Source organism: Lycium barbarum, chromosome 8 (genome assembly GCF_019175385.1).
Source record: "Lycium barbarum isolate Lr01 chromosome 8, ASM1917538v2, whole genome shotgun sequence".
NCBI lineage: Eukaryota > Viridiplantae > Streptophyta > Magnoliopsida > Solanales > Solanaceae > Lycium > Lycium barbarum.
Window position 1 is genome coordinate 2,748,631 of NC_083344.1, and position 13,694 is coordinate 2,762,324.

General features: G+C 29.9%; 1 long non-coding RNA gene across 1 annotated transcript; it reads left to right on the plus strand.

The window, feature by feature from the left end:
- Positions 1–2,594: 2,594 nt before the first annotated feature.
- Positions 2,595–8,781, plus strand: LOC132604936 (uncharacterized). Its single transcript, XR_009568935.1, has 2 exons — positions 2,595–2,767; positions 8,480–8,781. It is a non-coding gene; the product is annotated as an uncharacterized LOC132604936 (long non-coding RNA).
- The last annotated feature ends 4,913 nt before the right edge of the window (positions 8,782–13,694 follow it).

Consider the following 13,694-nt stretch of genomic DNA (forward strand, 5'->3'; position numbering starts at 1 on the left):
GTCTGCTTCTGGATTTGCTTCTATGATGTTCTCTATTTTGAGAACCACGATTCTTGCCTCTCCCTCTAGTGTCAGTCACCAAGACATCTGATGAGGAGGAACCTTGAGATTTTCTTCTCATCTCTTCATTTAAAAGACTGCTCTTGGCAAGATCCATGGAGATCACACCATTCGGAGCAGAATTTGATAATGAAGTTCTAATAATTTCCCAAGAATCTGGTAGGGAACCAAGTAGAAACAAGCCTTGAATTTCTTCATCAAAATTAATGCCCATAGCAGATAACTGGTTCATGATCCCCTGAAAAGTATTCAGATGATCTGTCATTGCGGAACCATCGTGGTATTTTAAGCCCAACATTTGTTTTATCAAAAACATCTTGTTGTTACCAGTTTTCCGAGCATACAAACTTTCAAGATGCTCCCATAGGGTCCGAGCATGTGTCTCTCCAGAAATATGGTTCAACACATTATCGTCAACCCATTGTCTAATAAAGCCGCAAACCTGCCGATGCAATAAATTCCACTCTTCATCTGATTTATTATCAGGCTTTTTATTGGCAAAGACAGGTTGATGAAAATTCTTGACATAGAGCAAATCTTCCATTTTGCCCTTCCAAATGGCATAATTTACGCCACTCAAAGTAACCATTCTACTAGTGTTAGCTTCCATCGTTTATCACAAATACAAATACTATTTTATTCGAAGACCAAAGTAATTCTTTTCTGATGTGGAAGTTCAGACTGTGCTGCAACCACAGAGCATACTCAGACAGAACCTTGGCTCTGATACCACTTGTTGGGAATAAAATAGACCCGCAAAAATAATATTCACGGTATTAGTGATAAACGCGGAACACTAAGTTATGGTTAAATCAGCAAGAATAAAATGCAGCAATAATGACACCAAGATTTTACGTGGAAACCCTTCTGAATAAGGGAAAAACCACGGCCAAGAGGAGCAGCTGATATCACTATAGTAAGGAATTTTACACTGTGTAGTCACGAGTATAAATACTCCAAAGACCACTACACACTCAAAAAGAAAAACACTCTTTTGATTTTTCCCACCTCACTACAATATCACTCACACTCTATTTTTCTTCACAGACTATTTTCTTACAGTCTATGGAATACCTCACTTTGCTCTCACTCAGATGTATTGTCTGAGATTTTGGTGTGTATAGCAAATGATCTTGGTGATCTAACAAATGATAGAAAGCTTCCCTATTTATAGGGATGAAATGGAGCTATTGATGTCATCAGTGACATCACTTGAATGTAGAAAGTCAAGATGTTCACTATGAACACATTCAGTAGCCGATTTTCTCATTTCAACAATAGCTTCCAATTGTATATTTTGTCAAAAGGAAGAAAAAACTTTCTTCCTTAAAATAGGGGACTGGACCCCACACAGATAACTGAAGTAACGGACAAAAAAGATGCTAACGAAAAACAAAAGCGAAGAGACAAATAAAGGGCTAGGGTCATTCTTAGTAAGAAATCAAAGATTTAATTGTTATGCTATTGGTATGAGTTGCTCATGAAGCAAAAAGAAATATTGCGAGGATTGCATTGTTGGGGGAAAATTCTCAGATACAAATTAAGACTCCATACTCTTGAATATGCCATATAAAAGAGAGAAGTTTCCCTCCCCTTCTTATCTCCACAATCTTAAGGTGTTTGAACCTCTACAAAATCAATTACAATATTGAATTAGAATATACAATGATAAGATAAAAGAAAATATTGACGCACCTCTAACAAACTTTGACATGTTTGAACCCTGGCATTACAGCCTTAGCACAATCTTCATCACTGCCCCCGAAAATATCTATTTTGAAACAACTCTATCAATATCTTCAGAAATAATATAAGCTAAATCAAAACTAGAAATTAATAGGATAAGCTCTATTGATACTACAATCTTCATCAATTTAAGTAAGAAAAGGCCTCAAAGACATATTAAAAACACAGAATTATCAATTAAGATTCTAAAAATCTCAAATACAAATAAAAGCCAGAAAATTCATCTAAGATCAAGAAAGTACGAGGGAAGAAAGTAAATGGCTAAGACTAATATTGAATTACGATTTAAGAAGGTTGTTTGCAAATAAGAAAACGGAAGGAGAAAAATAAAGAAAGGGCGATTCAGGAATAGTAATAAATTATAGTAATAGTGAAAAGAGATAAATAAGATATCTTTAATTTATTTTACATTTTGGAAGTAGAAAACAAAAGAAGAGAGAGGGGTTCTAGGAAAAATAATAATTCTAGCAATGCTAGTGAAGAGAGAAATAAATAAGGTATCTTTAATTATAATTTTTTATGCAGATTTTGTTAGATCAAAAAAGGAAAAAATGAAAAAAAAAAAAAAAAAAAAAAAAACAATGGTAATCCTGGCCTAAGAGAAGTGTCACATCACCTTCTCATTACAAGCTTACTATATATATATATATATATATATATATATATAAATTAGCATCATAATCTACAATTTGGATTACAAATTTATTATTACGATTATAATTAATATTTCCTATGTGTGTGTGTGTATATATATGCACACAACTAAGGGAGTCATTGCAATCGGAAATAAAATTAAATTGAAAACTCACATTAGTTTTTGAAAGGGGATTTGAAGAAGTTATCATGATGAGGCTTCATATTTTTCTGGCTTTGCTCATCATGGCTTCAATGTCAAAAGCTGAGTTAATCAATGCGGCCAAACCCCCTGTTGGTCCAACAACTTGTCCTGTGACTAAAAATAGTGAGTACCTCTTTTTATCATATTTTTTTATATTCATCTTTTTATTAGTTCAAAACGAAGACGTTGAGGCCGTTCCATAAACAGTTCTTTGCCTAAGTGATTCTCACATGACAAATCTATATTGATTGGAAATTGGAATGTACCTTCTGAACAGGTGTTGGCAAGGTTTTTAAACAACATTGATCTATTGTCATAATTCGTCTTGTACATTTATTTGAGTCTAAAGTTGCAAGATTGTAAAGCTTAATTGAGTTACCTTCTATCTCCAAATTGACGTTTATTTGTATTAATTTCAAGTCGTGTCGAGCTATATGTTTGAGTAATTAAATTTATCGAGAAATGATATCAAGGATATCACTTGGTTCGATGTGTCTTCACCCTACATGGTTCAATCATGCTATAATATAAGCTGAACGATTTTAATATGTCTATTAGTTTTATGATGTATAAACTGATGAATCTTCATTTATCTGTGATTAGTTTTTATTAAATACGCTTGGATTGCATGCTATTTGCAATAAAAGAAAGGGGAAATGGTCAAATTATCTCTTTACTTTCAAAATATTCTGTGCTCAGCCCCCATTATACTTTGCGGACAAAAGTACCCTGCCATCAACAAAATTGTTAAAAATACCGTTACAGGAAACTACAGAAATGACAATAGCTCTTTTGGCAACAAAAATAATATAGTTGGCAAAATTCAATATTTGGCTACAACTTAATTTTATTGTTGGCATATATGATGACTTAGTTTTATTATTGGCATATATGATGAATCTTTTAAAAATGAACTTTTTTTTTGTTGCCAAAAAAATTAATTTGTTGTCATTGTATTGATTGTTGTTGCAAAAAGTAATATTGGCAATAACAAAAAAGTTGTTGCACGTCGTTGGAATAGCAGCCGATGAAAAAAGTTTATGCAACAATAAAAAAATATTATTGTCAAAAATACTTTTTGCAACAATAGTCTATCTATCTCAATAAAAATATTTTTGTTGGCAAATATCTTCTTTCTTGTAGTGCCCCTTCATCCATTAGCCCCTTCCACCATGGACAACAATAACCCATGTGCCATAGCATTTGAATGAGGTGAACGTCACGTCACGTCACGTCGCATGCGCCTCCCCCACACCCCAAATGAAGTTTTACAAAATGTCTCATCCAATTTCTAAATTTGTAGTTCCAACCCGAATTTTTATCTTCAGATCCTACTCCAATCAGATTTAAACCAAAATTTGCAAAAACACAAACACACTCAAAAAAAAAAAAAAAAAAAAAAAACTATTGCTTGTTAAACCATAAACTTTTTGTAGTCCTCACATGATTTTTTTTTTCTTTACCCCTAATACTCATACATATTTGAGTCTTTTATGAGGAAATATTATTAAACTTGTTTTAAAATGGTTTTCCTTGAGAATTTATTATAGACACGTAAAGAATTATCATGTCACTCAAATTCTATCTTAATATAGGCTTAATTATGGCTTAATACCCAGATGGACCCTTAAACTTGGCATGTTTTGTAAGATAGGCATATAAACTTATAAGGTGACCAGATAGACACTTAAACTTACTCAAAGTGTATTTTTCAAGTTTTTCAGTTGTTTTGAAAACAAAAACTATATTTTTCAAACACTCACAATTTTCATGGCCAAACAAGCCCTAAATATATCACAAAATATTTTTTTAAAAATGCAAAAATAAGGCAAACGCATATACATGAGACTATAAATGTGCACTTAAACCAATAAATACTCGTTAATCGCAATTTTGCAGCTTTCAAGTAACTCGGATTTTTTTTTTACACTTGAATAATTAAAAAACAATAACTTTAACCAATAAAAATCCTTAAAAAAAGAAATTTCTTTTTTTAAGGATTTTCTTCTCGGCTTTACAGTTTTCTTAATTTGAAATTTCTTTTACACTTGAAATACTGAACTTAGAAATTTCTTAATTTGAAATTTCTTTTTTTAAGGATTTTTATTGGTTAAAGTTATTGTTTTTTAATTATTCAAGTGTAAAAAAAAAATCCGAGTTAATTGAAAGCTGCAAAATTGCGATTAGCGAGTATTTATTGGTTTAAGTGCATATTTATAGTCTCATGTATATGCGTTTGCCTTATTTTTGCATTTTAAAAAAAATATTTTGTGATATATTTAGGGCTTGTTTGGCCATGAAAATTGTGAGTGTTTGAAAAATATAGTTTTTGTTTTCAAAACAACTGAAAAACTTGAAAAATACACTTTGAGTAAGTTTAAGTGTCTATCTGGTCACCTTATAAGTTTATATGCCTATCTTACAAAACATGCCAAGTTTAAGGGTCCATCTAGGTATTAAGCCCTTAATTATTGAATTAAAATACTATTCTTGTAGTACTAATTATTATTTGTTGATGTTGTTTACTAATTATCATTTGCTATTTTCAATTTTTATTCGTCTGGTTAGACGTAAAGTTGTTTTATTTTCTCCTGTAATTTTACATCGTACATGCTGACACAAGTAATTAACAAAGATTTCACTTAAGGTAGAATTAAGTTTTAAATTAAAGGAATAATACATATAAACTTATAAATCAATGTTAAATACTTTAAAAATGTATCAAAATGTAAATTATAGTCCTTTCGTCTCAATTGAAAAATGAACTTCGATGTATAATAATAATTAATCAAAATTTACATATGCACACTTTTAACATAAAACTTATCTAATAACTGACTATATTGGAAGAGGAACTATTTAATTTTATCTATATTCTAAATATGTTGGAAAAAATACTGAAGTTAAAGAAAATACAATTTGATCTCCAAACAGTAACAATACTAGAAAATTACAAAAAAGTATATTTTTTTAATATTACAATATTTTTTAAAATACCAAATAATAAATATTTTATAAAATTTAGGATAAAATAGTTAAGTTCAACACGAAAAAGTTATTACAATGTAGATTTCATAAAAAGGTTCATTAAATTAAGAAAAAGGAAAAAATAACTTTTGTGACATGCATTTTTTGGAAGGAAAAACAAAGCTTGAAGTAAGAACAATTCAATTTTATTAACTTTTCAGTATTTTCCTTTTGTGATTTAATTTGAAGAACTTCTACAGATTATCTTGTATTATAAAGGCTTTTAATTATTTATATTTATTTATAAGTTAAATTTATTTATTTCATCAACAACAATATTTTCGCATTAAATATTTTTGACATTAATTGAATACTGTAATATCTTTTGATAAAAAATAAGTTAGCTACTATGGGTTCAATTCAAATAATCAACTGAAATTAACATAACATATGAAAAGCTCAATTTGGATCATCAGGGACTTTAATCTCAAAAAATTTAAGTAATATATCAATTAGAAGAGATCTCTATTGTTTGATTATTTAAAAAAAAAAAAATATAATACAACTAAGAAAAATGTTTTCTTACTTTCATATACGTTTGATATTTTGAAATTTTAGAATTCTTTTGGAAGTTTCAAATTAATGTTCCAAAAATAAAGAAGCAAGAGCAGAATTTAAAAAAAAAAAAAAACTATAAATTAAATTTTTAACATCAGTAAGCACGGGCCAAATAACACTAGTATATTTATAGGGAAAAGGACATAAAGGGTCATCCGGCCCAAACTATTCCCACCGGATGGCCCATGTTTCTCCAAACCCAAAGTGTAGCCAGCGACCTTTGTGACGACTTTAGCCGCCACTAAAAGTCCGACGCAAAAAAAAAAAAAAAAAAAGGGACCATTTGTTGATCATTTTTTTTGTTGGTAAAAGCCACTAAAGATCAACTATGTATAGAAAAATGTATCAAACTGTGTCATACGGATAAAAAAGTATTATTATAGTATAGAATATGTATCCCCACCGTATATCTATAGAAATGTATCATAGGTTTATATCATTGTTGTGTAATTTATGTATAATAAATGTATCATCAACGTATACTCACTAATCATACATATATTATACATTAGTTATACATTGATTATACACTAATGATTCACTTATTATACAATTCCATACATAAGTATATAAAATGTATTAATCTTGTATAATTTATGTATAAACAATATCATTCTTGTATAGAAAGCGTATCATACGTCTAGACAATGTATCATACATATACAATATATAAACTGTATCATTCTTGTATAGAAAGTGTATCATACGTATAAAAAATATATCATACATATACGTATAGAAACCGTATCATTGTTGTATACAACATGTATCTATAATGTATATGTATAGAAAATGTATCATACGTATAGAAACTGTATCATTATTGTATAATATGTGTATAATAAATATATAATTAACGTATAATTTATGTTTAATAAATGTATAATTAAGGTATACTTACTAATTTTATTAGTTTGTAGTTGATATATTTTAGTTTGTTAAGTTTTCGATGATGGTTACTTTAGTACATAAAATGTATCATTGTTGTATAGAATATGTATCCCAACTTTATATGTATAGAAAATGTATCATAAGTATTATTATACATGTTTTGAAATATTTCTTGAAGGCACAATCAACGTATAAATATACACAAATCATACATGTTTTGGAATATTTTTTGAAAGTTCAATCACTGTATGAGTATACACAGATTATACATGTTTTGAAACATTTGTTGAAGGCTCAATATGAATTTTAACCTTTAGTGGAGACTTTTTTAATTGCCGCTTAAAAAAGAAGAAGTTATCTTTAGTGGCGACTAACGTCGCCACAATTAGTCTTTTTTTCAAGTGAACTTATAGTCTCCACAGAAAGTCTTTTTTTTTTTCTAAAGGCGTTTGGGCTGCTGGACCGGCCAGCGCTTGGGAATAGTTTGGGCCGGCCGGCTAGCTCACGGTATTAGGCCCCAATGTGGGATTACTTTGGCCTATTGGCATCGTATGTCTTTTTCCCATAAGTACGATGTATTTCTTTTGTCCGTCCGCCTAATTCTATTTTATTAGAAGAATAAACAAGAAAAATATACATAGCGGACTATCCAATATAATATGCAAACAATTAAAGGATTCATTGATTCAAATCATTTTATAACGAAATGAACATTGAAAACTATACCATTAGTTTCTGAAGAAAAATAGAAATTCAAAGAAAGTATATTAAAATGATGAGGATTCACAACATTTTCTTGCTCTTCTTGATGGCTTCAGTTTTATCGAAAGCAGAATTAATCAATATTGCAAATCCCCCAATTGGTCCCACAACTTGTCCCGTGCCTAAAAATCGTGAGTATATCGTTTTATGAACTTGTATTTGCTATTCATGTCCATATTCCTTGAATTAAAACGAAAACATTGAGACTGTTCGAAAAATTATTTTTCACGTACTTCTAACATGACCTGGATAGTCAAATTAAATATTCACAAATTCTAATTTAATCCTTAATTATGGTTTCTAATTAGGCACAATATTGAACCTTCAGTTAATTGATATATGTGTTTTTAAGCACTCTGAGTGTGAATCTTCACAAATTTAACAAACTACTAAGTGCATAACCATTAAATTATTGATGTATTTTGTTAAATTTGTCTTGCTACTCTATATTTGAAAGTAATATAATTCTAAAAAGGCTTGCAAGTATTTTTTATTAGGCAGACTAGTATTGATTAGTTGCAATATTAGGCTTGCGAGTTATTTTTGATAAAAGAAATGCATATGATTTGGGATTTTTTTGTAATTTCATATTCTCAGGATGTGAAGATGTATGCAATGAGAGATGCTCAGCTACATCTCACAAAAAGGCCTGTTTGTTTTACTGCAAGCATTGTTGTGAATGGTGTAAATGTGTTCCACCAGGAACTTTTGGCCAAAAAGAGTGTTGTTCTTGCTACAATAATTGGAAGACAAAATTAGGAGGACCCAAGTGTCCGTGAAATCATTGTACAACATTGGTGTTGGATCATTTTTATGTTTCTTTGTTTTCTTGTTGAGAAGCGTTTTGTTATGTGCTAATTGGGGTGTGTTTGGTAGGGAAGAAAACGTTTTCTATTTTTTTTTTAATGTTTGGTTGATCAAAATATTTAGAATGCCCTTATCTAAGCATCTTCAATGTCATGCACGACAATTCTCTATCTTGGTTCACCCTTCTTTAATTAGTATTTTGACTAGTTGCATCGCGGATGGTGTGGCGAAGTAGTGAAAACGGTTGTATGGATACTCTACATAGTTTCTCTAGGAGAACAAGTTCCTTGAAAATAAAAAAAATAAATATCCTAATAGAAGTAGCTAGAGAACACGAGTTTCATAAGTGGTCGCACTCGATAAGGGAGCCCTTTAAAGTTGACAACAAGTTTTATTTAGATTCTCGAAGTCTCGAACTACAGCTTGTTCCAATTGAGCACCTGAATATATAATAAAGTGTTCCTATTTGAAACTTTTGATTGAAATATTGAATTTTTATTGTGCATGTTCTCAAGTATCTATTACGTAGATAAGTTAATGACGCAAACTATGTCACCACCTTTAATTGTCACATTAGCCTTTATAAACCGTAAAACCTCAGGTATGTTCCAATTAAGGCTAATGTAAATAATTAAAGGACATGACATATTTTTAAGTGATTAACTACTTAATAGACGCATGAGAACACACGCAAAAGTTTTTCAAAATCTAAACCGAAAATATAATACTTTATCATGTTCACATGCTCAATTGAAACAAGTCATAATTTGAATATCTAAATAAAATTTATGGTCAAATTTAAGAAATTGTCAACGTATTAAACCTTTAAAAAAAAATTAAAAAAAATAAAAACTTGAAAAAGATTGGCAGTACAAACCATGTGCACCGTAATTATCGGAACAAACACAGGACAAGGCAGTGACATTTTGTCAACTTATGCATCGCAAAGTGCAACACTACTCAACTCATTAAACAAACAACTTATCCAATTCCCAGATTGTCCACATAAAAATATGTTGACTATGAGGTGATAGCTTATTCCCAGTTCCCACTTCCATATTAGTAGTTGTAGATTTCTGAAAACATTAATCACATATACAAACTCCACATGAGAATAGCATATAAAGAAAATTGCAACAAGATCGATATTTGGTTCCACCGATTTTCTCTCGATCTCCATGTGTACTCTTCTTTGGTTAAATTTGAAAAGGAAATTTAGATCACAACAATGTTAGATGGAAAATCGGTTTGTCAAGCTTCTAAAATTAGCTTATTTTTAAAATTGTTTTTAGAGTGATTTTCGATAAAGTACCTCTATTGAGAAACGGTTTGAGTTTGACTAATCGATTTTAAAAATACTTCTGAGCAACAACTATTATTTGACCAAGCGTTTAAAAAGTGTTCTAAATGTATTTTCTTAAATAATAGTTGTTGAAAAGTCAAAAGTCAAAAGAAATATTAACAACTCGTTTAGCTAAGCTTTTGAAAAGTCAAAAGTGTTTTTTTTGTCTTTCTAAAAGTAAATATTTTAAAAAGTGAGGTCCTTTTTTTAAAAAAAAAAAATACTTTTGACTTTTCAAAAACTTAGTTAAACGAGTTATTAAACCATAAGAATAGTAAAGAAATATTAAAAAGTTAAACCTTAAGGAGTTTGGCTAAGCTTCCGAGGAGCCAAGGTGCTTATTTTCATTAAAGAAATATTCATTTTAAGGAGTTCAAAGTGGTTGGCTAAGCTTTTAGAACAAAGATACTTGTATTTTAGCAAAAATTGTTATTTTTCAAAAGCTAAAAAACAGTTTCTCCAAGAAGCACTTTTGAAACCTTGATCAAGCATAAATTATTGCTCTTATATTGCTGGTGTTTTTTTAACGGAAAAGGGCCAAAACTACCCCTGAACTTTGAGAAATAGTTCATTCATACCCTTTATTATACTTTAGGATCAATTATACCCTTACCGTTATAGTATGGGGTCAATTATACCCTTATGTCTAACAGCTGACACGTGGCATCATCCTAGCCTTTCAAAATTATTTTCCCCTCAAATAATTTTTTACCCGCTAAAATAACCCAACCCGACCCGAATTTCTTTTCCAGCCAAGGGGTAATGGGTTGGGTCCGTATCACTTTGGCTGGAAAAAAAAAATTAGGGTCGGGTCGGGTTGAGTTATTTTAGTGGGTAAAAAATTATTTGAGGGGAAAATAATTTTGAAGGGCTGGGATGATGCCACGTGGCAGCTGTTAGACATAAGGGTATAATTGACCCCATAGTATAACGGTAAGGGTATAATTGGCCCTAAAGTATAACGAAGGGTATGGATGAACTATTTCCCAAAGTTTAGGGGTAATTTTGGCCCTTTTCCGTTTTTTTAATTAATCAACTTTCCCTCATAACTAATATTTGCATAACTCTAACCAGTTACCAAACGATCCTTAAAGTAATAACGAAATATATAAGGGGTAAAAAGAAGGCTTAACACATCGATATCCCTTTTAACTTAACAACAAATTTCATTTAGACACCCGAACTACAACTTGTTCCAATTGAGCACCTAAACACATGACAAAGTGTTCAAATTAGGAGCTTTCGATTCAAATTTTGAAATCTTTTTTGTGCGTGTTCTAAAGTGTTTATTACCTATAGATAAGTTAATCACTTAAATTATGTCACCTCTTTTAATTATACGCATTAGTCTCAATAAATCGTAAAACATAAGGTATATTCGAATAGAGATTGATGTAAATAATTAAAGGAGATGATATATTTTATGTAGTTAAATGTAACTATCTAAAATGAGAACACACGCAAAAATGTTCTGAAAATTTAAATAGAAAATGTCTAACAAAAATACGTTACCATGTTTCAAGCGCTCGATTGATACAAGTAACAGTTTGAATTTTCAAATGAAATTTAATGTCAAGTTTAAGAAGTTATCGATATATTAAGCTTAAAGAAACTTACAAAAAAGGGCAGTACAAACCATGTGCACCGTAACTATCTAATTTAGTCAACTTATACATCGCAAAATGCAACATTGCTCAGCTAATTAAACAAATAATTATCCAATTTCCCAGATTGCCCTCATGATTGGCTAGCATGTTGACCATGAGATTACGAATTTATTTCCACTTATATATTAGTGGTAGATTCTTGGAAAAGTTAACAACATGTGCAAGTTGAAACAGATCACATATTATTCGTTATAACATGATAGAAGATGGACGAATTATATAGCTTTGCGATAATAAAGTACGGTAAGCAGAGAGAGTTTTAATTCACCTTTTTCTGCAGATATCTTCATTGACAAAATCAAAAATTTCACCCCATAAAAAATACTACTCCCTTCTTATAAAAAAAATTATTTTAGTTTAATTTAACACGAAATTTAAAAAATAAAAAAATACTTTTGAAATGAAATATTTAAACCGTAAATTATCTCATAAAATTAAATTATTTTTGAATATAAAAATATTGTAATTTGGTTCAAATTAAATAAGAAAATTAAGACAAACCATAGAATAGATAAATCATTAAAACTGAAAAAGAGCATTTAAGGAGAATTATGATGGGGGATATGTGGGACCACGGAAGAAATCACAGTACAGTACTTGGTTGTGGCAGTTACAAAAATAAATTTAAGAAAACAAAATGAAATATTTAAAAGATGAAAAGTACATGACAATTGACAAGTACATGTGAGCATTGAATGAACACGTGGCCATAACACTTTTATGATTGAAAAATACTCTTTTGACCTTGATCGACTATGGGTGGAGCTAGGTTAGACCCCCTTTGGAGAAAAATTATACTACATATAAAAGATTAAAATTATCTTTATATGCATGTAGTGGATGTCGAATTTCTTAATTTTTTTGTTTAATTTTTTATATTTAAAATTCATTAATAAAAATTCTGATTCTATCACTGTGATCGACTATTATGATTCTTATTATAGCAAAATATACCATGAAGAAATTGGACTTTTGGCGACTTGGACGGTCGCCGCATTACGCTGATCTATTAATGCAACTAGAGGTATCATTATTAAAAGTCGTCAAAAAAAAAAACTGATTTCTGGTAGTGTGGCCAACAAGTGTGTCGATGTTACACCAAATACAAAAGATAAAGCTTATTAAAAGTGGTCACAAGAAACCTGATTTCTTGTAATGTGGCCAACAAAGTGTACCAATGTCACATTGAATACAAAAGATAAGCTTGAATTATGCTATTTATATTATATTTAATTATCTAGTAGTACTAAATTACTAATAGAAAATTAACAGCAATATTCCTATCATATGTACAAACTCCATGCGAGAATATATAAAGAAAATTGCAACAATATCGAGATTTGCATCCACCGATTTTCTCTCAATCTCCATGTGCACTCTACTTTGGTTAAAAATTTGAAAAGGAAACTTGGATCACAAGAATGGTGGATGGAAAATCGAAAAAGAAGATTAGTGTGTTCAGTCAAACTTTTAAAATTAGTTTATTTTGAAATTTTTATTCTTAAAAGTCCTTTAAAAAATATTCTTTGTGAGAAGCAGTATGTGTTGGCTAATCAATTTAAATAACAACTTTGACCAATCTTTTAAAAAGTGTTTTTAAGTGTTTTTTTTCAAAAATTTGACCAAAGACCTCAATTTTTAAAAATAAGCATTTTTTACTTCCCAAAAGCTTGACCAAACAGGCTATTTAACCATAACGATGATAAAGACTATTAAAAAGATTTACCTTTTAATGTGTTTGACCAAGCTTATAAAAAGTTAAAGTGCGTAGTTTCTTTAAAAAAAAAAAAACTTATTTTAAGGAGTTAAGATACTTGACGAAGTTTTTAGAACAAATGTAAATGTTTTTGAGTAGTAATAAAAGTTATTTTTCATAAGTTAAAAAAATAACTTCTCCCCAAAAGTACTTTTGAACATTGGCCAAATACAATTTGTTGCTTCAATATTGCTAAAGTGTTTTTCAAATTAATAAGCCTAATACAAACTATTTTCTTCA